Genomic DNA, 27,378 nt, shown 5'->3' with positions numbered 1-27,378 from the left:
TTTGTACTATCTATGCACTCAACATGGGAGCACCTTAGGATATAATGCAAATATTAACAGATCTAAAATGAGAGACATAGTAATACAGTACTACAAAATAATGAGGGACTTAATACCCCATTTACATCAATAGATATAGCATTCAGATAGGAAAATCAGTAAGGAAGCCCTGGCCTATAACCACACATTGGACCAGATAAACTTAATAGATATCTTCATAACATTCCATCCAAAACAGCAGAATGCACCTTCTTTCAAATTGCACATAGAGCTTTCTCCAGGCTAGATCACATGCAAGTCCATGAAACAAGTCTCAATAAATTTCAAGAAAATTGAAAAGATAATCAAGCATATTTTATGATCTTTTCTGACCACAATGGTATGAAACTAGCAGTTACAAGAAAAACTTGGAAAAATTACAAATACGTGGAGATTAAGCAATATACCACTTAACAACCATTGGTCAATTAAGAAATCAAAGCAGAAAATTTTAAAAAATACCTTGAGACAAATGAAAAAAAAATACACCATAACAAAATGTATTGGATGCAGCAAAAGCAGTCCTAAGAGTGAAGTGTATAGCCATATAGACCTTCCTCAAGAAACAAGAAAAATCTGAAATAATCCAACTTTACACTTAAAGGTACTAGAGAAACAAGAACAAACAAAGCAAAGAGTAGAAGGAAGAAAATAATAAAAATCAGGATGAAAATAAATAAAATAGAGACTAAAAATAGAAAAGAACAATGAAACTAAGAGCTCTTTCTTTGAAAAAATAAACAAAATTTTGATATTTTTATCTAGACCTTCTGAGTAAAAAAGAAGCCAAATAAATAAGATCAGAAATTAAAGAGAAGTTACAACTGATATTAAAGAAATACAAAGGATCCTAAGAGAATACCACTAATACTTCTATGCCAACAAATTAAACAACCAATAAGAACTGAATAAATTCCTAGAAACATATGATCTTCTGAGTCAGGAAGAAATAGAAAGTCTGAATCGACCAATTACTAGCAAAGAGACTGAATCAGTAATCAAACCCAAAATCAAATCCCAAAATACAAAGCTCAGGACCAGATGGCTTCACTGATGAATTCTACAAAACATTCAAAGATTTAATACCTATCCTTCTCAAACTCTTCCAAAAAACTGAAGAGGAGGAAATGCTCCCAAACTCATTTTATGACATTAACATTTCCCTGATACTAAAACCAGACAAGGACCCCACCTGCCAAATAAAATCACAGGCTAATATTCCTGATGAATATAGATACAAAAATCCTCAAGAAAATATGAGCAAACTGAATCAACAATACATAAAAGGATCATACACCACAATCAAGTGGGATTTATTCCAGGGATGCAAGGATGGTTCAACATTCAAAAATATCAACATGATACCTTGAATTCACAAAATGATCACACAAAGACCTCAATAGATAGAGAAAAGTATCTGACAAAATTCAACACTCATTCATAATAAAAATGGCATTTTTTTTTTTTTTTTACAGAAGTGGAACAAATATTTCTAAAATTTGTATGGAACCACAAAAGATCATGTATAGCCAAAACAATTTTGAGAAAGAAGAACAAAGCTGGAGGGATCATGCACCCTGATTTTACACTATACTACAAAGTATAGTAATCAAGACAGTATGCTACTGCAAAACAACAGACACATGGATCAATGGAACAGAATAGAGGGCCCAGAAAGAAACCCACACATGTATAGTCAATTATCTACAGCAAAGGAAACAAGAATATGCAATAGGGGAAGAACAGACTCTTCAATAAATGGTCTCAAAAACTGGACAATCATATACAAAAGAATGAAACTGGACTGCTATTTTACACCATACACAAAAGTTTACTCAAATAGATTAAAGACTTGAATACAAAACCAGAGACCATTAAACTCCTATAAGAAAACATAATTGGAAAGCTCCTTGACATGAGTCTAGCAACCTATTTTTTGGAGCGGACTCCAAAGGCAATGCAAGCAAAAGCAAAAATAAACAAGTGTTACTATATCAAACTAAAGACCTCTCCACAGGAAATGAAATCATCAGCAAAATAAAAAGGCAATCTACTGAATGGGAGATGATATTTGCAAATCATATATTCAATGAATAGCTAATATCCAAAATATATGGTTGGCACTTGAACAACATAGGTTTGAACTTCACAGGTCCACTTTTCCATGGAGTGTTTTCAACCAATATATACTGCAGGACTACACAATAGGCAGTTGTTTGAATCTGCAGATGGGGAATTGTGGCTGTGAAGGGCTAACTCTAAATTACATGCCAATTTACAACCACATGGAGTATTGGTACCTCACCCTGAGTTGTTTAAGGGTCAACTTTATAAAGAATTCATACAACTCAATCACAAAAAACAACTGAATGAAAAAAATGGGCAGAGGATCTAAATAGACATTTTCCCAAAGAAGACATCCAAATGGTCAATGGGCATACGAAAAGATGCTCAACATCATTAATTATCAGGGAAACGCAAATCAAAACCACAGCAAAATATTACCTTACACCTCTTATAATGGCCATTATCAAAAGGACATGAAACAAGTGTTGGCAAAGATGTGGAGAAAAAGGAACCCCCGTGCACTGTTGGTAGGAATGTAAATTAGTACCACCACCAATGTGGAAAACAGTATGGAAGCTCCTGAATAAACCACCATATAATTCAGCAGTTCCACTTCTGGATATGTAACTGAAGAAAACAAAAACACTTATTCAAAAATATATATATATATTCACCCCTGTGTTCATTGCAGCATTATTTACAATAACCAAGATATGGAAACAATCTAAGTGCCCATCAATGGATGAATAAATAAAGAAGATGTATATATATTATCCATAAAAGATGAAATCAATTTTTTTATTTGCGACAACATGGATAGACTTTGAAAATACTATCCTAAATGAAGTAAGTCAAATTCCATATGATTTCATTTATATGTGGAATCTAAAAAACAAAACTCATAGGTCCAGAGAACAGGTTGGTGGTTACCAGAGAGGAGGTCAGTATGGGTGAAGAGGATCGAGGGGTACAAACTTCCAGTTATAAAATGAATAAGTTGTGGTGATATAAGTATAGTACAGTGACCACCCTCAGTGATATCATGTTGCACATTTGAAAGTTACTATTACATCTTAAAAGTTTGTATCACAAAATTTTGTAACTCTGTGTTGTGACAGCAACTAGACTCACCCTGGTGGTTGTTTCACAAGTATATGAATGCCAAAACTAATGTCATGAAACTAATGTCATGTTGTATGTCAATTATACTTCAATTAAAAAAAAAACTCAAATCTTGTCAGCCTCATAAATCATACCCTCCTAAAGTTCCCCTGATATTCATCACCCAGCTTATTTCAATACTTGAGTGACTCAGAGCTCTCTGCTTCACAGTGCAGACCATCACATTTCTATATATCCCATATTAATTAGAAAATCCTTTTAAAAAATGATCAAAAATTTCCTTCATCCTAGATTTCCCTCTGAAACTACATAGTGTTGCCACATAAAAGATGGAGGTGCTGTGAGTTCCCGGTCAGCGGTAAGATGTTAGCCTTAAAAGGAGAGCTTGGCTTCATTCCTGAGGTAGTGGAAAAGAAAAGCCTAGCTTTATATAGCTAAGTGGGCAGCACAGGGGCCCCCAGCTCTCCTACATTCTATAGGTGATACTTTTTCATTTTCAAGTTTACTTTCCGAGAATCTTGCCAATCAAAGCACTTTTTGTCTTCCACCAATTTCAGAGACTTAAAAAGTACCGTGAAGAGCAGCAGTAGAATAGGTACCTGCATTCTGTAGGCAGTTTTCACAGTGTCTTTTTATGGCATCTGAGAGAATCATTTTTTATTGAATAATGTAGTTCATGACAGTTTTGAAATGTAACCATTCAACACTTGTATTTTAGGTGAGTATACAGTAACAATAAAGACAGACACATACTCACGCACACACACCATACAGACGGGGTCGATCAAGATTGAATTTTCCCCTAGGATGAAAGTGAGGTATTTGTGTGGAAACAGGCAGGTCCCTACCCCCAACAAGTCCACAGCTAGAAGAGAAGCTTTATCTTTACTTCAAAAAGTTGCTGTTCATTACAGCATCCATGTCAGAGACCAATAAGAAAAAAAAAAAAAAAGCACCAGGGAGAGTGATTACTGTGTTCCTCCAACACAAACAAATTGTTTTCCACAAACACAAAGCTTTGTATCCACTAGATTAAGCACGTTAACTATAACCCTGTCTCTGGGCCACAATGAAGAAGAAAAGGAAGAACAAGAGATTATACACACAACCTACATATAATATATATATAATGAATATTAGCTACCCCATAGTAAGGTTAATTGTGGCTTCTCTGAACACTTAATCTGCAAGCTGTTGATAAATCCCACCCTGAATAGAAGTGGCTCGTATTTAGGTCACACAAAGTCATTGCCATTTTTTAATTTAAACCACGCACTAGATTAAAACACAAGAGTATTTCAGGAGGACAATTCCGAAGCCACAGCAATAGGCTGTCATTTGGCGTAAAAAGTTTCCACAGCACACCCCAGGGACATGTTAATCAAAGCTTTTTAATGGATTCAGTCTGATCTGTGACAGGCTTTGTTCCAAAGATGGCATTTGCTGGAGAGAGCTGCAAGTTATCAATAAGACACAGTAATTGCGGGGAGTGATGGAGCTGTGTTTCTGGGGCTTTCTACCATCCAGCTCTTTTTTTTTTTTTTTATCAGTTGAGGCAGAAATGTCTTGCCGTAGAAGTCAAGGCATGACTTGGTTTTTCCTTTAATCACCCAAAAGAGAATAAAGGGAAATTAAACAATAACAACAAAAAAACTGACCTTAATTTTTTTTTTTTTTTTTCAAAAAGAACCCTCACACCACCTTCTTCTGATTCTCCTCCTTGTTAATCTTTGTCTTAGACTTTTAAGCCAGGGCTGGGCAGCAAGTCTTTTAACCTGATCCAATAAATCTATTTTAACCAGAGGCAGCCTTGGGAAGCTCCTCTGTGGGCTGGTGCAGGGCCTTCTCCACCAAGGTCTCTGTTATCATTCTGAAATCAAAGCAGCCAGAGGCTAAATTAATGACAGAGGATCACGCTGATCACCTAGCAGGGATAGTTAGCTTTTTAGCCACTTAAGAAGGTTAAAATGCTCCCCGTCGGATGGAAAGCGTCTCGGTGCCCGTTCAAAACGGTCATGTCTTAGGAACTGAATGGTTACTTTCTTTAGTCAGTCACAACAGCCACTCTGGAAAACCAGAATCCCTGAGTAAGAGACATGAAGGTGGTTAAGCGGGGGCAGGAGGGACACGGTATTCAGGCAGGAACCAGCCTCATTTATGGTGCCTTTCACAGCCACGTGGCCGCCTTCGGCTCCAGTGAAGTCCCTGAGCTCCTATGTCACCACTGAATGCCCCCACACCTGAATAGCCACTGTCGACACCTCAGAAACCAAGGAAAGAACCATCAGACATCCACAGCTCAGCCCGAGAGGACCTCTCCCTGTTTCCCAGTGTGTTAATGTCTATGAGCTGCTACCTCGGTTCCCCAGGCAGGAGGTCCGGCAGATTTATCAAACTCTTCAGCTAGATACACACTGCTTGCCTTTCCCCGTCTTTGACCGGGAAATAAAACAGTCTAGAGATACAAACACGGCGTAGAACACTTCTGACGCTGTGCCTCTTATTTACACACTCCATGTTTCCTGAAATAAGCCCAACCTCCTGAGTGGGCTCTTTAGGACGGATGACAAATGACTTTTCCAGTCTCGTTTCTTCTTCTCAGCCCCATTGTTGGACTTCTGTTGCTCACACAACACGTCTTGTAATTCCATCCCTCTTGTCTTTGTTTGTAACATTCCTTCAGCCTGAAATATCCTTCCCCTCATTCTCCACTTACCAAATCCTTAGCCCGCAGGCCCCATTCCAATGCCATCACCCTGGTGAGGTGAGAATGAGCCAAGACAAGGGACAGATCCACAGAAGACAGGGGCACAAGGGTCATGGTACCAGGGACCTGCGCTGTCATAAAGCTTTAGGGAGACGACTCAGCCCCCTGGGCAACAGGTCATGTGTTCTCAGAAGTCCATACTTGACTGCTTCCAAGCAAAAGCAAACCTCTAAAACTGAGTGAAGAAAACTAAGAAAGAAAAGAAACTAACCTGGGTTCTGCTGCTGTGACGGCCACACAGGGAGCACACTCAGAAGTCACTTAAGAAGCCATACGCCTGGCCGGGGGCTAGCATCCGGGGACGCAACACAGAACGAGGTCCTTGCTGAGACGGCAGGAGACATGGCTTTGCCTTCCAGGGTCCATTTCCCATCTTTGGTTAACAGCTCCTTGATTATCCTTGAAGACAGTGGTATTCCAACTTTGGGGCTTCCCAGTTGTCTCAGTGGTAAAGAATCCACCTGCCAATGCAGGAGACGCAAGAGACACAGGTTGCATCCCTATGTTAGGAAGATCCCCTGGAGAAGGAAATGACAACTTACTTCAGTGTTCTTGCCTGGAAAAATCCCATGGACAGAGGAGCTTGGCGGGTTACAGCCCATGGGGTCACAGAGAGTTGGACTCGACTGCGTGACTATGCATGCACTTTAGATCATTAGAATCATCTGAAGGCTCGTCAAACACATTGATAAGCCCACCCCCTTGCTCTTCTACCCAATAGGCCTGCAGTGGGGCTAGATAATTTGCATTTGTAACAAGCCTCAGGTGATGCGAATGGTGCTGGCCCCACCAGAGCACGGGCTGAGAGCCTCTGCTTTGGGAAACCATCCGATCCCCCTTTTTCTCAGTTGTGTGGAGTGCGGATTTAACGGCAGCAAGAGAAGAGGAAAGAAAGGAGACTGGTTAAGAGCTGAGTGCTCAGGTATTCAATAGAGATGACGAGGGTCCAAACTGAGAAAGTGGATGGAGGAGTGAAGAGAGAAAAGAGAAACTCACATTGACTAACCAAATTTGGGAATGAGAGAGAGAAAAGAGTCTAGGATGTCCCTACATCTTGGGCTTAAGAAATTAAGAGACTCATATCCCAGAGGGTCTGTTTTATAAGAAGAGGCCTGTGCTGGACAATTGGTAAGAGGAAGGAGACAGTGAAGCTGAAAAGTTGATACATGAGGAACCATGGGGATAAATAAGCAAAGACTGTGAGTGTTTAAGAGGACAGGACTGGCTTATACCCCGGGACACAGGGAGGGCTATGGAAGAGGGCGAATGAAGATCCTTTTGTGGACAGAAAGTTAAGAAATTGGGGGAATTCTCACTCAATATTTCATGAGATAGAAGTTTCTGGGATTAGACGTTTGAGGAGAGAAGCTGGTAAGGGAAGCAGAAGATCAAGCTGACTAGAGACAAGGGATGTTTCTGAGAAGCACAGAAAGACTCAAGTGACAACCCAAATCATATATCTCAGATCACTAGGCTCATTTGAGCCTTATAACAACCCTTCAAGCTTCCAGTGGAAGTTGAGCTCAAGCAAGGTCTCATAGCTATTAAATGGTGGACCCAGGTAATGAATCCAGGTCTACTGATTTTCACAATAGTTAAATAGTTTCCTGTGTAAGGCAACTAGTTGTTATCTAAAACAAAAGGACATGCTTTTCTGGGAGGAAGGGAAAGGATCTGGATTCTCTCTTGCTCTCTCTTTCCACAGGTGACCAGAGCCTGCTCTGATCTGAATGTTTGCATCTCCCGCTCCCCACACCCCTCCCCCCCCACTCACCAAATTCATATGCTGAAATCCTAATACTCAGAGGTAATGGTATTAGCAGGTGGGGCCTCTGGGTAGTAAGATGGTCAGGAAATTGAAGCCCTGGTGAATGGGATAAATTATTTTTATAAAAGACCCCACAGAGCCTCCTGGCCCCCTCTTCCATGTGGGGACACAAGGAAAGGTCTGTAACAGAGCAAAGGGCCTCACCTGAGCATGGGACACCCTGATCTCAGACCTCCAGCCTCCAGAACTGTGAGAATTAAGTCTCTGCTGTTTACAAATCGGTGTTATTTTCCTGAAGCAGCCAAAATGGAGTAAGAGTCGCAGTGAAGAAGCTTCTCCACACGTGTTTCTTACAGCTCTCTGCACGCACAATGTCACATTTCAGGAGCAGTATGAACCCTTGCCTCGTACTCTAAATAACTAACAACCCACCACCAGGGAGCTTCCTGGGTGGCTCAGAGGTTAAAGCGTCTGCCCGCAATGCGGGAGACCTGGGTTCAATCCCTGGGTCAGGAAGATCTCCTGGAGAAGGAAATGGCAACCCACTCCAGTATTCTTGCCTGGAGAATCCCATGGACAGAGGAAACTGGTGGGCTACAGTCCACGGGGTTGCAAAGAGTCGGACACGACTGAGCGACTTCACTTTCAGTTTATCATAAAAGTCTCCAAAACAAAATTTACTTTAGCTACTATTTAAAGTCATTTAAAGTCTAAGCCAGCAGTCCCCAACCTTTTTGGTGCCAGGAACCAATTTCATGGCAGACAATATTTCCACTGACTAAGGGTGAGGGTGGACAGTTTCAGGATGATTCAAATGTATTACATGTATTGTGCAATTTATTTCTAATCTAAAGCAGTGGCTGATCTGACAGGAGGTACCCAGTCCTCAGCCTGGAGGTTGGAGAACCCTGGTCTAAGCAACAGAGCCTCTCTGTGAAACCCTTTCCTTCCACAAAGTAAGATGCTACATTTCCCCAGAGGTGGAAAGCATCACTCTAGTCCATTTTAGATGCAGACAGATCCCATTTCAAAGCATGTCTCATAATGGCTGTTGGATCAAATAAAGGCCCTCAGCACAATGTTCTCAGCAGCCTGCATGGGCCTGCCATGGTAGAGAGCAAGAGAACATATTCAGAGTAGGTAGGGTTACACAGCCCTGGTGTAGAAAAGCTTCCTGAATGGGTAACCCGAGAAGATAACATATATAGAAACACAAACCTGTTCTCAGAACCAACCGGATTTGTTTTTGTGTATAGGTGGAAAAATTTGATTCTGGGAACAGATGCTTTCATTTTCCCAAAGTAAAAACAAGCACCTGCCATTCACCCACCCACCCCCTACCCACACACACTCACACAGATATGTGCATACATGATATACCTCACACACATCCTCACAAAACTAGGAGTCAGGAAATGTCAAGAACACTAAAAGCAATGTTGATCAGTTTGCCACAACTAACTGTGATTTTTAGTCTGCAGGAAAAAAAAAAAAAACTAGTATGGAAATAACCGACTTGCCATCTTCAGTTATACACAGCAACAGAAATGTTGGCCTCCTTAGGAACTGTGGGACCATGTCTATGACAGTCGCTGGGAGCACAATGCTTCTGGAAGCACAATGTCACCTCAGCAGGCTACCTTATCACACAAAGACCTGCGGGCCCAGTCTTCTACTTGCTCAGAATAAATCGCAACCAGACACTTTGTCTCCAGTCCCCAACTGGTGTCTATTTCATTTTGCAGCTAGCTAGTACAGCAGTCTAATAGGACCAAAGGATAATCAGTTCTTCCTCAAATTTTAAGAAGAGCCTCCATTAATGTAACTACCACCACGAGACTAACAGTCTTCTAATTCAACCCCTAAGCTTAAAGTTTATGAGAATATCCTTAAATTTAATAGTTTAAGAAGATTTCCAGCAACTGAATACAGCAAGAGAAGATCATGCAATTAAATGCAGTGGTCAGATTTTCAACTCAGGATTTCAAACCTCAGATGGGGACTCCATACCTCTTCTTGCCTCTAGCATCCCACAGTTCCTTGGCCCTCACTCTCAACTGGCAGCTTTACTGCATACTTCATTAAGAAAACAGAAATGTAACAAGGCCACTAGTGCAGGGATATTCACAAAGCACTGTTTTTAATTATAAAAAATCAGATGTCCATAACTTGGAGAAGAAATTAATGCATTATGGTATATTAACACAATGGAATGCAGTATAGCAGTAAAAAGGAATGAACAAAATCTACACACATTAACATGGACAAATTAATAAACACACTGTTGAATGAACAAAGCAAGTTCCAGGCTTTAAGAAAACAAACAAACAAAACGGAAACAGAAATAAAACACAAAGCCTTCATCTTACCACCCCTAGCCCACATTCCCACTCTGCTCTTCTTTCTTCCTGACCACTAAAGACCTCCTCTCACTAAAGGCAAACCTCTCTATTCTCCCATCTGATCACTTCTCCAGGATTTCTCTCCTAAAGTCACCTTCTACTTCTCCTGCATCATCAACCTCCCACTTTCAGATGGGAAATCCCCACTGGAGTTTCTCTCTCATTGAAAGAAAACAAAATCAAACATCTTCTCCCCATATGTCTGCCCAATCCCTCTACAGTCCTTCCCAGTAAACCCTCTCAAGGGTGGTCTACAAGTGCTATCTCCATTTCCTCATCATAGCACTTTCTCAAGACCCCACTCTGTCCTCCTCCCCTCACTCCTGCCAAAACTATCCTCACTGAGGTAGCCATAGAATTCTATTTCACCAAACCCAATGGATGCCTTTCCAGACCTTTCGGTGATGCTCCAAATACTGATGTTTTCTCCCTCATGCTTGCCTTTGTTGGTCTTATATTCTCTCAGAGTTTCCCTCCTATCATACCACATGCTTCTTCTCAGTCTCTTTTCCTGATTTCTCCTCCTCTGGCTGACCTTGAGGATCAGCCCTGGATCTTGTCTCCCTTCCCAGATGATACTTATCTACACATGTTTCAAAATCATCTTTTGCTAATGACTTGCAAGTTGATGTATTTAGTTGAGATCTCTCCTCTGAGCTCGAGACTTGTGATTCTAACTGTCTAACTTATGTCTGTACTTGTATTTCCAATGGACAATTTAAACTATGTCAGTAACAGAACTCTTGACAGTTTCCCACCAAAACTTTTTCCAACTCCTCTAACAGGTCTTCCAGTAATTTCAGTAATAACAAAAGCTGGTGTGTATTCAATGCATGCTAAGTGCCGGTAAGCAAGCCATCTACTGTTTAACCTCCTTTAATGCTCGTAGCATTCCTATGGAATAATATTTTTATTATTCCTATTTTATAGAGGAGAAAACCAAGGCACAGAGAGATTAACTTTACTAAGGTCAAACAGCTAATAAGAATCTTAGATGAGATTAGGAGCCAGGCATTCTAGCCCAAGGGCCAATGCTTTTATGCAATACATTATAGTATCCTCTCCCCAGAAACTCTTAAAAGTTTCATTTATTAGTCTTTTCCCTAAATCCCCTTATTCTCAGTCATCAGTTAGTCCAATTAACTCCAGTTCTACAGGATATTATGGAACCCTCCACTTCTCTTCATATACTCTACCACCATTTTGGTGTTGCGTACAGCCTCCTAACTGATTTAACCTCACTTTTTCTACCTCTGAGCCACTCACCATGTTACTCAACTCAAGTTCATCCGTTGGCCACTCAAAAACCAATAATTGGGAGGCAAGTGTCAGTAGAAAGGAAAGATGCTTCAATCAACAAAGCTAGTAGTCTTGGGGGAAGTTGGACTCATGTGCCAAGACCAACTCTGAGCATTCTGCTCAGCCATGACAGCTTTTAAAGGGAAAAAGGGGAAAGAACCTCAGTGAATCATTAAGGCGTGAGGTTGGATTCTGCATCATTCTCCATTTTGTGCAGACTCTTCAGTTTCTATCTTGCCTGCATGATCTGCTAGCAGGATTCCTAAGGGGACTAATGGGGTTAGGGAACCAGTCACTCTTTAACTCGTTAATCTTCATCCTTACTTCTTTTAATCTAGGAAAAGAATCAACAGGTTAGTCAAGGCATGGTGTGCATTCAGGAGAGCATAAGTCAGGAGTTAGGTGAAATTGCCTAATGATCTCATTCCTATACTTAGGTTTTTACAAGGTGAGAGTGGAACAGAAATGGGCAAAGAGCAAAGGGGCAAAAGAGATATTTTCAACCATGGATGGACAGGCATAATAAAAAGGGGAAGATCATATCGTTCTGAAATTTAAAAACCATCAAAGGCATACCACTGCAGTTAGACAAAAATCTAATGTTCTCATGGTGCCCTCCAGGGCCCTGCATTTCCCTCCAACTTCTTCACAAGCCACACGTCCCCACCTCACAGTTCCTCACCCCTACTGGCCTCCTTTCAGCACCACAAATGCACCAGGCTTCCCCCTCCTCCTTATGTGGAGTGCCCATCCACCTGACTGCCTCCTGCCCACCATTCAGATCACTCCTGGGAAAGGGTCCCCTTCAACACTCTACCTGAAGTAAGGTTCTGGTGGATGCACTGTTTGTTTTTCCATTTTCTTGGTTTTCTTTAAAAAAAAAAAAAAAATCCCCTCTCCCAAGAAGCTCCACAAGGTCTGACCCAGGTCTTTCTTGTTCCTTATGAAAATGCTCATGTTCAGGACAGCACCCAGCAGAGTCGAGCCCCTCAGTAAATCTTAAGTAATTAATATACTGATTCTTGTCTTTCAAAGTATCTTAAATGGATCAGGAATCTCAACTTTTAAGGTTCCATTGTTCCTGAAAGGGAGACTGATTATTGTGAATCACAAGAAATTTAGAAGTACTTATTCCTGAAAGAACTAAAAGTAAAAGGGGGGAAAAAAAAAAGAATTTCCTTAGATGAACAGGAATGTAAATTGTTGAGGGAAGTTTAGCTCAGCAGAAAAAATAAAATTTGTGTTCATTGCCTTTATGAGCTAATGGGGTATATGGGATCCTCTCAACCTGAAAAGTGAATAAGAAATTTAATTTTTTTTAAATGTTTAAAATCCTAGTCAAAGATTATAAATTCTCTAACATAGGAATCATGTGGAGAGTTATTAATAAATAGTATACTATGAATAAGACGTAAATGCATCACCTAAACTGTTAGACTTCCTGAAAAAAAGCATGAAGTTGACTTTGTCCCTGAGGTTTCTGAGTTTCTCAGTGAAAACAAGAGCATTTGTTGCCATTTATCAAGACCTCCACTTTAGACTTTCTAACAGACAGTGAGAACAGCACTACTGATATTTGCTGGGTTCAACGATGACTTTGTCAGTGTCATCTTGGGGCCAGTAAATTCGCCAGAGACAGCTTAAAGACATAATGTGCTGCTCTGTTATGGAATGCTGCATATCTCGGCCAGCATCCTGGGCTGCCTTGTCTATTTGCTACATTGTTTGATATTGCACACCCAAAACACTCCACTTGCTCATTCACTAACTCATGCATTGACTCAGAAAATATGTCTTGAGAATCCAAACTATGCCAAGCACTGACCCAGAGGTTGGGGGTCAAGCAGGGAATAAAACAGACAAGGCCCTGTCTTATAGAGCTTCTACCTCATAGAGGATGGTAAGGATAAGTACGTTAACAACCTAAGAAACTCTGAAGAACATGAAGAAAATAAAACAAGGAAACAAAAGAAATGAGTGAGTGGGGCCCTGTTGGGGTGAGAACTGTGTACAGAGATAGAACAGAATTTGGGGTGCTCAGAGGTGGACTCTCTAAACAGGCTACATTTGATCCAACGGAGAACCATGCCAGGCAAAGCACCACCGAAGATTCAGGCTCATCTGTGCAAGTCCTCGTAAAATCTGGTTTCAGCAAGAACCCTGCTAAGTCAGTTTAACCAGAAACCCCTCTCCTTGATATCTGGTCACCCTCGGTATGTGATCATTTATCATCCACCAACCCCAGGTGATGTCTGATCATCTTGGCCTGTCTTCAGTAAAGAATCTTGTTAGGTCAGTGTAGCCAGAATTCCCCTTACCCTTGGTGTTCTCCCTGAGTAATTTTCAACCCCTGGGCCCTGCCTCCTTGGCTATACATTCCCACTTGTGCAAGTCCCAGCTCTTGCCCCCATTGTAAAATCCCATTGTATTCAACCCTATACTTAATGAGATGGTCCTGAATAGAATCAGTGCTACCAACTTTAACAAGTGTCATTGCGTTTTCTTTTCTTCCTTTACCAAAACAAATGGCCAGTGGCCCAAGGTCACGTTGGTTGACACAGTAAGTGGTGTGTAGAGATATCAGGAAAGTGGGTCCAGGCCAGACCAGGTGGAAAGTCTGACCCAGATATTCTGACCCTGCTTCTGCACTGTGGGTACATGCACCCTGAAAGGCAGGCATTTTGGTTTCTGTTTGAGTTAAGCCACTGCTCCCACCTGTCCTGCTTTGCGGAGCACAGAGGGTGGGAGTAGGATGAAGTTCACTCTGGACAGACTGTGCTTCCCAGTGAAGGTCAAAATCCTATCAGAGATTTTCCCACATGATTTTCTCTTTTGGGTCCTGAAACTGTTCCCTGCACTTTCCCCTTCAGGCCTGGGGGTGTCATAGCTCTGCACTCTCGCTATTCTTTGCAGTGAGGCTCTCCCATCTTTAGCTGCTTTTCCAAAACTCTGTCTCAGACCTCCTAGAAATTCTCATTAAACACCCACCCTGTGAGGGAAGTTCTCACCAGGACCTTGACTGAAGGATTGTAACCTAAAAATACTACCCAACCACTTGCTGTCTTTCAGCAGTTACCTTTCACCTCCTCCTTATCCTTCGTAAGCCACCTGCTAGAAGCTGGTTCTTCTAAGTGGCACGTAACTCCATTCAACATTGCTTTGGGACTCTTCAGAGGTTTCTCGATTGATTAAATGTCATTCAGCATCTATGGTTCCCTTTCTTTGCACAAAGCTTCCTGGTGATCAGAGCTCTCTTTAGGGTGATGCAAGTCATCCCGAAAAAATGATTCAGGGTGGAATTTTTGAACAGTGAAAGGCAGTGTGGTACAGAAAGAACACTGGATTTGTAGTTTAACTATGTGACTCCTGGCAAGTTGATTTCCTTATCTTTAAGATAGTAATAACAACAATGTACAGTGATAAATTTATTCATCACCACCACAATGAAAACTCCACTCCGTTCTGAGGAAGAACCCATCAGTAACAGCTGATCAATCTAGCCTTAAATTCTTCACTTCATTGTTTCTGAGACACAAGCTATAAACAAAACCCAGGAAGACTCTTGTTTTGGTCACTTCTTAAAATGGCAATGCCCTCAGAAATGTTAGAATACAAAGGTTACTACATCAACCAGTTTGGTCTGCTATAACCAAATACTACAGACTTGGAGGCTTAAATAATAGATATTTCTTTCTCACAGTTCTGGAGTCTCGACATCCAGTACCAAGGTGCTGGCAGATTCAGTTTCCAGTGACAGCTGTCTACCTGGCTTGCAAATGGCTGCCTGCTCATTGTGTCCTCACGTGGTGGAGAGAGTGCTAACATTCTCCCTCTTCTTGTAAGAGCACCACCAGTCCTATTGGCTGTGACTTCATCTAACCTTCATCATCTCCTTACCAGCACTGTCTCTAAATATAGTCACATTAGGGGGTTGGGGCTTCAACATAAAAATTGGAGGGCTATGGGAAAGACACAAATATTCAGTTCATAATAGTTATCTAGACCAACTACATGATAATCATTACCAAAATACTAATTCTCTTGGGACCAGGAACACAGAGATGACTTAGAATTTCATTAGATTCAAAACTATTTTCCTCTGTTATACATAATGGAGTATGTTGAAGATTATACTTAAAAGCATTAAGTTAGGTCTAGTGATCATTTGGAGAAGGCAATGGCAACCCACTCCAGTACTCTTGCCTGGAAAATCCCATGGACAGAGAAGCGTGATAGGCTACTGTCCATGGGGTTGCAAAGAGTCGGACACGACTGAGCCACTTCACTTTCCTTTCCTTTCACAGTGATCATTTACATGAATTAGACCCTGATGCTGGGAAGGATTGGAGGCAAAAGGAGAAGGACGTGGCAGAGGATGAGATTAGATAGCATCACTGACTCAAGGGACATGAATCTGAGCAAACTCCAGGAGATAGTGAAGGACAGAGCAGTCCATGGGATTGCAAAGAGTCAGACATGACTTAGCAACTGAACAACTACATATAAACTAATTGCTTACTTAGAATATATGCACAAAACTAAACCAAAAAGCCAGGCTTCAATTTATCGTGATATCTAAAAATTTAAGTATCAAAGGTTGCTATGGCTTCACTACAACTTTAACCAAAAATCTTGACCAGTATGAGAAGTATTTTTGCCACATCTTTCTGTCATTGCATTCATACTTTCATAAGGGATTAAAATTTTTTAACCATTAAAAAAATGCAAGAAACTAAATTTACATAATAGAATACTTTATAGCAGTTCTAAGTTAACCAGATTGACATATTTCAATGTGGATAAATCTCAAAAACAAATATGAAATGAAAAACAAAGATTCCAGAAGAATATATCTGCACTCTGTTCCCTCAACCTTCTTTTCCGCCATGATGAGTATAACCTAAGATAAACATTACAACTAACACTTTGTGAAACCCAAATGGCATGTTCATGGAGCTTATTATTATTTTTTGAACTTCTCTGAATTTTCAAAATATTCAAAATTAAAAATAAAACATTTTAAGAATAACAAAGTAATATACATCAAGACAATAAGGCAAATTATAATAAAAGATACAGAACTAGAAATTACATTTGGAGAAAACCCCAAATACTTTCTCAGGACATCAGTGCTCAAGGATCCTGAATCAGAATATCAGTCTCTTACCTAAAAAGTATGGAAAAAGAGCAGAATTTCACAGGTTTCTTTCTTAAGGTTTGAAGGATGTTAATGTGCTTTTGTAACTTCAAGGATGGTGAGGAACTGAGGGTGAATATTGGATAAGATAGAGTATGGTATTTCCCAGTTCACATGCATTTTAGGAATGAATGCCTTTGCCCACAAATGGATCAGACCATGGAGTGGAAATGACACCTGCCAAACACAAATACTTTTGCTGACTTTTTCAACTCTTTGCTATATTATCTAGCATGGTAGTTTTCAATCATTTTGGTCTCAGAATCCTTTACACTCTGAGAGAATTATTAAGGACCCCAGGGAACTTTTGCTTTATATGGGTTATACCTATCAATATTTATCTACTGGAAATGAAATCCACCCATTACATGTCAACATTTTTTAAGTGAAAATAACTGTTTTCAAAAACCATGAGAAGAGTGGCATTGTTTTACATTTTTTCAAATCTCTTTCACATCTGGTTTAATGGAATACAGCTATAACTTCATGTCTGTTTCTGCTTCTATTGCAATATGATTTTTTGGTTGAAGTTCATGGAGAATAATATCTTCACACAGCTATTCCTTGGAAAAGGAGGCTTTTTCAGAAAATTGTAAGAATTCTTTTATACTACACCAAAACTCAACAAATAGCAGTTTTTAGTTTCAATAAGCAATGCACTCTTTAAAATTCACTGGTCTACCTCATACTTTGAATGGATATTTAACTCATTCATAATTTTGTAATATACACTGGTCATTTGGAAGTGTTTTGTTCCCTGGAGTATGCAGATCTTCCCAAGATTGACTTATTTCATTACACAATGTCAAGTAATCACATTTGTTAATCATCAGTATGGAAAGCCCAGATCTTATGGAAAGCCCCTTAAGTATGTGGAAGCTGTCAAGCTCACAGGGGAAATACACATTTTCCAAAATTCTGATTTTTCTTGAAAGCTCAGATTTACCACTGGCAAGAAATACTGGCAGATGTTTTTCCTGAAGTAACAGACTCACTTTGCTCATTTTTCAGAAATCATCTGCCAAAAGCCCAAGCCTGAATAACCATGGTTTGTCTATCACTCATTATCTCAGATAAAAATGATGCTCCAGGAAAAAGGAGATAGTTCAGCTCACAATTCAAACAATCACACAAGTGCTTTTCCTCAAGACAACCACTGTACTTCCTTCAGTTGCAGAGGTGCTTTATACGTATGCTTGTCACATAGAACATTAAAAGATGTGTATTCAGAGTCAAAATTTAATAAAAAAAATTATTAGTTTTACTGCTTCATCAAAGACATTCTCAAAGAAATTGGAGATTTTCTTTTTTTCAAATTACAAGTAGGTGCCAGTGAAGAATAACTATTAGTATAGTGTGGTGCCATTATCAGGATTGATACTAAGGTACTTTTACCCACCATTGCTTTTCTAGCATCAAGACAAATATCAACACAGTGGAAAAGGCAAGTATTATCATTATTATAAAAATACTTTGACATCACAACCTCCTAAAAGGACCTTGTGTGTGTGTATGTATTAGTCATGCAGTCATGTCCGACTCTTTGTGACCACAGGGCCCACCAAGCTCCTCTCTCCCTGGAATTCTCCAGACAAGAATACCGGAGTGGATTGCCATTTTCTACTCAGAAAAGGGCCTTTGGAGCTCTCATTTACCTGAAGACCCTGCTTTGAGAACCACTAACATAGGACTGATGTAGAACATTACAAAGATAATTTAAATTATTTGAAAAATTAAACAAGGGTAAATGCCTTTGGCCGTTGCAAACCCTTAAAAAACTAACTCACTTGCTTCTAAATTGAAAGGAATTCAAAACAAAATATATCTCCTTGACACCTTTGTCTATGACAGCATAACCTCATTTAGACTTTTACATTTTTTCAAAGATAAAGACAGTAACATCCAATATGAAGAATTTTAATCACACAGAACTGCCAGAGGTGTGAAAAAGAAAATTGTGCAACTTAAATTCTCCATTTAAGTGGTTTTGTATATAAGATTTTATAGTTAAGTATCAACTCTAACATTTATCTATTAGTAATATCAGCTATTTGTCAGGCATTATAATATGCACTTTAGTCTTCAATTTATATTTACCCTTTACAACTCATCAGATATTGGCACATTTTACAGCTAAGAAGGTTGAGGCATACACAAACACAATCACTTTTTAGGAGTTCCACAGTTCTGAAACCATTATACAAGTCTTCAAATTGAAAGAGCCTAATTTTTGCCCTTGTCCCGAAAGATGGGGTAATGGCAATGAGTAACAGGTCCTCAGAAGAGCCTTACAAAAGCCCATGAGATGAAGCAGCCAATGAAAACAGCCTCAGGGTGACAGGACCACAGAGCCAACAGACAGTCAACAATTACTCATCTGTATCCAGAAATACAAGCTTGTCCAAGAGTAGGGATTTCATATGAACACTGTAATCCTTAGATAGAACAAAACCCACAAAGCCAACTTTGAATGCTTGCTGGGGAATAACATAAACATTAAAAAAAAAAAAAAAAAATGAAGTGAAGGACGTGCCACTGTGCCATCAAAAGGAGAAAGTGAAAGTCACTCAGTCATGTCTGACTCTTTGCAACCCCATGGACTGTAGCCTGCCAGGCTCCTCTGTCCATGGGTAGTCTCCAGGCCTGAATACTGAAGTGGGTAGTCGTTCCCTTCTCCAGGGAATCTTCCCAACCCAGGGTTCGAACTCAGGTCTCCTGTATTACATGCAGATTCTTCACTGTCTGAGCCACCAGGGAAGCCCATCAAAAGGAGAGAGGAGTGCAAACTTACCGAATTGACATCCTAAAATCACTCCTCAGCTTAACACTCATTGTTATCCTCATAAAAGACCTTTGCCATCATAAAAATGTGTTTCTTAAGACTCAGACTCCATCATCTTCCAAGATAGAAGATCAAAGAGCTTCCTGGTACACTGAGTATTGGAAAATTCTTTCTTCCATGTGTAGGTTCTGCATCAAAACAGATGCAGTGGGAAAAGCCACATCTCAGTGCTTTCGGGACCTGATGAAGCTGGACACGTCTGGTTGAGTGGGGGTACTGCAGATGTCTCTCCTGTCATGGAGAATAATCTGCCTGCCCAGGGAGGTGGAGCCCAATCACAGCAGAGGACGATATGTGGAAAGCATTTCCCTGAAGGAGGGAGAACTAATTCACCCTGTTACCTTTCTTCTGTCGAGGAAGGCTGGCAATTTGAGAACCCATGTCTAGATCCATTTTCTACGTGAAAAGGAAGCCTTCTGCAATAAAGCAGACATTTTGTCATCTTTTAACAAGATGTCCATTTTATTTTTAGAAACACACATAAGAGAAGTGAAGACAGGGAAACTTCTAACAGGTTCTCTTCTGTTCAGTAAGGCCAGGAAACAAGACAAAATTATACCAGTACACACTGGTCCCCTGTAGCTAAAAATATACATGGTTTTTCTTGAGGCTTTTAAGGAATGGCATCAAGCAGCCCTACTGTGAATATTATTTAGTTTAAGACTTAGATATAGGGAAAATTTGATTTTATTTAATCCTTCTCTATTTGGAGAAGCACTTATGATTACTGCTATATGCAACAGCTTGTTTTAATTCATTCTTTCAATTTTAAAAGCCATAGGAATATATCAGAAATGGCCAAATCATGAATAAGTTATTTACTTTATTCTAAATGTAACTAGACCTAAGGAGGCTTTGCTAATTACTGGTATTGCAGTGAAGCAGAAATCTGTTCAAATCTCATTCAGGCAGTGGATGAGATAAAACATTAGTTCCGTGGAGTTGAGCACTCTGGAGATTTACTCATTTTCCTCAATGCAGTAAATGTCGGCATTTTAGGTCTCCTGGAATATCCTGAAGCTGGCCTAATAACACATCTGCTGTGTTTATTTTTGAACATAAATGGCACTCAGAAGTATGCTTTGAAAATTAATTTCAGCTGGAATACAATAAACATTAATAAATCCAGATTTTGTTTCTGCTAACAATTACTTCATGAAATTGTCAGATGTGGTGGAAAGCCCTAGTTTACAAATACAGTTTGTAGCAATTAAATCCTTTCCAAGTCAATCTGCTCCAAACTCAGTGGGTTCCTCTGGGGTGCTGTGAGGGATATCAATATGGACTTGCAGGATTTTTATTACTTCATGATGGGCACATGAAGAGCAAAAGTACGTTTAGGTCAAGGCTGCTGTGGTCATGAAAACAAAGGAAATTTGTCTCTAACAATTGGCTCAAGACAATAAAACAAAGTTACACAATTCTTTGATGAAAATGAATTCTCCACTGATGTGGGCAATGAAAACAACAAAGGGGACACTTCCTACATCAATGTTCTAGATCTCTTTAAGTGTGGCAACAAAGGCATGAGGGTGTTTTCTCTTTAAGTCCCGAAATCTGAAATGACGGAGCTGCCAAGAGGGTGTTTTGGCCTACAGTACATGTTAGGGATGGGTTGCTTTGTCCTGAGGTTATAGTGGGCAGATTGAAGCATTCAGCCGGCTCTCTGAACCATGGCCCGTCTGTTTACAGCCTGTGGTAAAATCACAGAGCTGGGAATTGCAATGGGTACCCTTAGCATGGTCTGCAAGTAATCACTCCTGGAATGTTTGGTTCTGTCTAACCCTCGAGGAGTAGGAAAATAACTCTGTCCTGAGCATCCAGAGACCTCAGTTCATTTAGACCCAGCCACAGATCTCAGACCTTTCACCCAGGGCTTTCTATACGCAACTTCAACACCGTGAAATAGGAGAACTAACCATCACCTTATCTCCTTCAGAGGTGCTCACTGTACATCTTCACACTTTTACTCCTTCAAACAGGTGACTGTAAAACTAAAATAGTAATAGATACAGAAACAGGCAGAAATGTTGTACAAATAAGATGAAAAGATGGTTCTCTAACATAAACCAAACAACTCTATGAGAATAAAATATGGAATTAAAAAAAAAAAAAAAACAGGACACTGATCTAGAGAAAACTAGGTAACTATATTGAGTTCTGCAACTAAGGCTCCTGGATTATAAGCAACATGAAGGGCTGGGTTGGGTGTGAGACATCTTTGAGCAGTGGGGACACTGGTTACCAAAGCAGGTAAACATAATGCCTATCTGTTGACCAAAAAGTGGCTAAATTATATTTTTAAAGGTAAAGTCAAAAGTCATTGCTTCATGAAAATGGCATGACGTTTGTGAGTTTACAAAGTTTTAAAGGGTTCAAGAAACAGCAGCTGAAGAATTGCAAGTTAAACCATGTGGCCCCGCCCTCAACCGAGTTGAAGATACCCTGCATGGATGGGACGTGAAGAGTTGAGCAGAAATGCAGAAAACGGCACCCATGGATCCTCTCTGGAAATAAGTAGGAGGACTCAGGGACAAAGAAGACACAGCTCCTCTGCTCCACTTAAATTTGCTATTTTTAAATGCATTTTATTCATATTTCAGAAACACAAATATAAAACTGTGAGTTTTAAAATATAAAATGCTGTTCATATTTCAGATACACAAATATAAAACTGTGAGTTTTAGATATGAAACAGTGAGTTTTCTACTGCATTCCATCTTTTCCGAAGAAAAAAATGAAATATGTTTGGGAGGGGGGTATGCAACGAAAAAAAGAGTTAAAGCAAGAAAACCAGAAAACCACACTGCCTTATCTAACTTCATTTTTACCATGCGCCTATAAAGTCTACAGAAAAAATAAGGGTCCCACTTTTATTGGTTGTTTATAGTTCCTCAGCAGTCCTGTCTTGGTTCCTGATCACATTGCTGTTCTCATCCCAAGATGAGACCGCCCAGTGTGACGTCAGCTTCTATTTTAGAAACTGGTTTGTTAATGACATTCTAATGTCGATCATCATATAGCAGGAACTATATTAATATTTTTTTTTCCCTCTCCAGCACTGCTACACAGATGTCAGCTCTAATCCCTATAGAAGGCTGCTACAAGTCAATCTTCAAGGAAATCTATTAGCGATGCCTCTGAAGTTTCTAGAAATATAAGAGGTGAGAAAATTGTAATTGGAAAAAAGAAACCTTAACAAAAAAGCTTCAGCTGAGCTCAGGATACTTAAAATGATTCAGCTTTGATGACAATAACTGGCCTGCAAAATTTTCTAAGACTATGTAATGTAAACTCATAATACAAATATTAATATCTGTCAAGTTATCTAAATACATCAACTCTTTAATACAAATCAAACACAGAAAAGTTCTCTGTTTTGGCTGTAAGTGATGCCCAAGACTAATATTTCACAATTATAAATTAAATGAATTAAAAAATCAGTTTGTACAAAGTTACTGATGTTTCTCTTTCAACATAACCTTTATGCTGTATTCAGAGAACAGGAAGACAGATGTTTGCCAACCTGCAGGCTGGGGCAAGGCTGCCTTTTAAGAGCTCGATTGTAAACCGATGAAAGGTGTGTAAACAGATGACAGGGGCAATTACAATGTGGAATTGATTATGCTCTCGATTACTAAAAGCACATTGTCCACATTATTCTTTTTATGCTGCTCTTTGATGATAAAAAGCATGAATAGTTCATCAGGGCTACAATATGTTTGTATTTCGAATTTCTCTCCATAAGGGAACATCTGCCGCTGTGGGAGGGACTAGAAAAAGAGGATGAGCTGGTACGGATGCTTAGAGTAAGAGGAACAATGCTTCTATCTCCTAGTAGTAGCAGTCACCTTTTAATTTTTCTAAATGCCAAAGAAGAGTAAGCATAGGCCCCCAAGCAAATGGGATGTCATGGGGTTCGAGGGGAGCAGTTGGGAAGGGTCAGAGGGAAAGAACAGTGGTAACAGAGACATATTAAGTTAAGAATAGAAGTATGAACTGGGAATCAATGGTCACTCCTCCTCGAAGACGGATTTATCACTCCTGCTTCAATACACACAGGTAATTTCCAGATCTCAGGCCAATTTCTGTCTCTGCATTTTCAGCTCGTCTTGTAGAGGCTCAAGAGGCTCCCAAAGTAATATCAACAATAGTTGGAATTGTAGTTATAAAGATCTCATGCAGGGCTCAAATCTCAAGCCCCCTAGCCTGCCCTAGAAAGGAACAGAACTCTTGGGGTTTAGTCCAAAATGATCCAGCCTCCCACCGGGCCTCATGACTCACAGGACTCACCATTGCTCTGTCATTCCTAGACCTTGTGCCTGGGCCAAGGAATCTCAAGAGTCAAACTAGAAAGCAGCCCATTCCTGAGGTCGCAAGGGAAGGGTGCCATTCCTGAGTGGGCTGCTCACCTTAAAAAGACCTCTCCTCTGCAGGTTGTCTGTCTGTCTACTTTGTGTTGTTATGGGGTTTTGTTTTTGTTTTGAAAGGCAACAAAACCAGCTAGCCTGTGACCAATACCAGAGCTGTTAAACAGAAGGATTAATTCTATACTTGGCCTCAAGTGTTGGCAGATGTGTTGGGGGATGGAGTTGGGGGATGTTTAAGAACACTAACTCAAGCTTGTCAAGTGCAGATGTGGTAAAACTGGAGTAAGTTCAGAGAAGTGACAAAGATGATTAAAGGGATAAAGAATGGTTTCTGAGGGAAGGCTAAAGGGATTCCTTTTGCCTTTATCCCAAGAAATGAGAAAATAATGATTATTAACTTCAAAGTCTGTTTGCTCTTCATGTCTGCAACAAACCCCATGAATGAAAATGGGCTTGAATTAAAAGCAGGAGAGAATTTGGTGGCGGAAAAAGAAAACTTTCTTGTCCTTCAGAGGGAAAAGCATGACAATCTGGTCAAGGAGTCTACATTTGTATGCAGTTTTTAACAAAGGGATATACCACACATTTCTCTAAAAATCTAAATCCATTAACAACTTTGTTTTAATGGTTTTTATTTTCTTGGCGCCTTGACTTTGAGGAGCAAAAATTGGAAACATATAAATGTTTCTGTTCCCCCATCCCACACAAGTTCTGCAAGCCCCCTCAGTCCAGTTTTAGGATTGCTCCATAAAAGGAAATTTATGGCTCAATCTCAGCTCTCAGTGGACAATATTTTTCTTGATTTTTACTATTTTCAGCACTTCGCAGAGCACATATGGGGAAAAGGAAATGGAGGATTATGGCTAGTCGGGGAGGCTTTAAAGTAAAGAGAAATAGGAGCAGATCTGGAAGAGAGCCTGTGTCATTGATCTTGTCCACAAGCTAATTGAGAACATTCCCAGGCTTCACAAGGCAATACTCTGTCTAGACTCGCAGGATTTAAGAAGCACTCAATAGTTCGACGTGAGGCGGTGTGCCTGCTAGATACAGAGTCTGGTTAAGCAATAACTCAATCTGCCTCCCGAGCCTCCAGTGCAGGAAAACCTAAGGAAGTTTTTTTTCTGTGCAGAGGCACCTCCATGCCTGCTATTTAAAAATAATAACAGTTACTGTATTTAGGTTATTGGTTATTTAGGCTGTTCTTTATTTAGCCCCCAATCATGAATAATTTCGAGCTTTGTTCTAAACAATCTGGCTCAAGTTGGCCTCTTTGTCTTCCCTTTCAACCCAAATATTCTCTCCCCCAAGACCCTTCCTTTAGTGACCAGTCTATCCCTGTGGGCCAAATGAGGCTCCAACTACGTGTAAAAAGAGCAAAAGCCTCTGTCAGTGACCTTCAAGCTGGCTAAAGACCCAGCCAAGACATGTCACCATATGGAGTTTCCATTCCCCTGTGAGAAGCCACAAGGGCACTTGCATGGCTGACATGAATGGAGGTATTCGGTTGTAAAATGTTATTCACATGCAAGAGATCATTGTTATTGTTTCCTGTAATTATTCTGCCTAATAACAAAAGGAAAATAACTGATTCTGACACCCAAGTTTTGCTGTAAATAGGCAGAATGTTGTCATGAATATGCAAAATATTATGATCATTGCCATACCTAACTAATTGCATTTGAAACATGCTGGCCATAAAATAATTAATTAGCAGTGCAGAAAGGCATCATGATACTAGCTATAAATACTAAACATAACTAATTATTTCCGTCATGAAATGGTCCTGCCAAGTAATTTATAACAAAACCCAGCAAAGAAGGCAGAGCCCAAGCTCTCCAGCAGCGTGGCATTCAAGGGCTGTGTCACCCAAGACTTTCTATTTTGTGATATTGTTGGGATGAGTGGATACCAATTTGAACATAAACTAAAATGAAACTAATCTAGGATTTTCAATGTTCTTTGAGCTCTGGGGTGATTGTTGTGGAAAATTCAGGCAGATCCTTTTGTTGTTGACATCAAAAGTGGTAGGTCACTCTGCACCTGCGGAGTACATTCTGAGCTCAAGCAAAAATTGATTTCCTTTTTTAAAAAGCAGCTGGCATTACAATGAATAGCCTTCTTTCGATTTTTCTTCTCCACTGAAGCATTCAGTGAATGCAGCAGGCATAATAGGCTGAAGTAAACAGTGTCAGGTTCTGTTATATCAGGAGCTCTTTTAAACCGAGCAGACAAGCTATCATCAGTGCCTGAAACCCTGCAAATCATGGCAGTCGGAAAATGAGTTTGTTTCCTGACCAGTGTGTTGATGACATTTTGAAGAATGGAAGGAGGCGCTTTGCTAATCACTCTGGCTGCCTCAAGCTCCATTATGATGCCATCTCGTTAATGAGCAAAAATAATGTGCCTGGATGAGGCGGTAATAGAATTAGAGGCTCTGGGAGCTGGACTCAGGACCCTCGCTCGTGAACATTCTCTGATTTTTTTTTGTGAAATGTGAAAGAATCTTGGGAGTCATCTCAGAGAATCATTTATCAGAATCCTTTGGCCTCGTTTTTTGTTGTGTGTGGTTTTTTTTTTCCTGGTGGTTTGAAAATCAGAAATCGGCCTACATCATAACAAAGTAACTTGCCCTAGTTTCCAGTCCTTAGGGTGAAGACCTCAGAGCCAACTCAAAGATAGCACATCTGAGCTGTGATTTTTTGTTTCTGCTTTTGTTCCCCACCCCACCCCCGCCCACTGCCTCCCACACCCGTCCCGCTCCACGCAGTGACTGTAAAAGCTGATGGTTGTAAACAAGGAAGCCGGTGATAGAAATGTTAAAATACATTCATCCTTCGGGAATTAGGCTTGCGATGATTCAGTTGCATACTAAAGAACCTTGAGAGACCAGCATTCATCTTCTTAAAAATATTTCTACATATATAACTGAATCATTTTGTTGTACACTTGATACTAACATGACATTGTAAATCAACTATGTGCTCTGTGTGCGCTTAGCCACTCCGTCGTGTCAGACTCTTTGTGACCCCATGGACTGCAGCCCACCAGGCTCCTCTGTCCATGGATATTCTCCAGGCAAGAATACTGGAGTGGGTTGCCATGCCATCCTCCAGGGAATCTTCCCAACCCAGGGATCAAACCCAGGTCTCCTGCATTGCAGGCAAATTCTTTACCATCTGAGCCACTAGGAAAGCCCAAGAATACTGGAGTGGGTAACCTATCCCTTCTCCAGGGGAACTTCCTGACCCAGGAATCGAACCTGGGTTTCCTACATTGCAGACAGATTCTTTACCAACTGAGCTACCAGAGAAGCCCAAAAAATCAACTATATTCCAACATAAAATAAAAATTAAAAAGGAATAACAAATAAATTACTCTTGACATATAAAAAGGAAACATTTCTCTTCTAAGTACATAGTCTGCTCACCTACCGAGCAGTGATGGTGAGGCTAGGGACCATTCAACCTGCCTTCTTTCCATCCTGGGGACAGAAGGAGAGCTAAGA

General features: G+C 40.2%; 1 long non-coding RNA gene across 1 annotated transcript in view; it reads right to left on the bottom strand.

Annotated features, from left to right (window-relative positions):
* LOC122699837 overlaps positions 1–19,831 on the bottom strand; it is an 85,323-nt gene extending 65,492 nt beyond the window's left edge. Inside the window, exons 1-2 of the long non-coding RNA XR_006342690.1 lie at positions 19,453–19,831; positions 6,207–6,513 (exon numbers count right to left, since the gene is read on the bottom strand). This is a non-coding gene — a long non-coding RNA (uncharacterized LOC122699837). The remainder of the gene's footprint in view (positions 1–6,206; positions 6,514–19,452) is intronic.
* Positions 19,832–27,378: the final 7,547 nt, after the last annotated feature.

This window comes from Cervus elaphus, chromosome 9 (assembly GCF_910594005.1).
Source record: "Cervus elaphus chromosome 9, mCerEla1.1, whole genome shotgun sequence".
NCBI lineage: Eukaryota > Metazoa > Chordata > Mammalia > Artiodactyla > Cervidae > Cervus > Cervus elaphus.
Note: the sequence above shows the minus strand (reverse complement) of the source record. Positions and strands in the feature narration are given on the sequence as shown.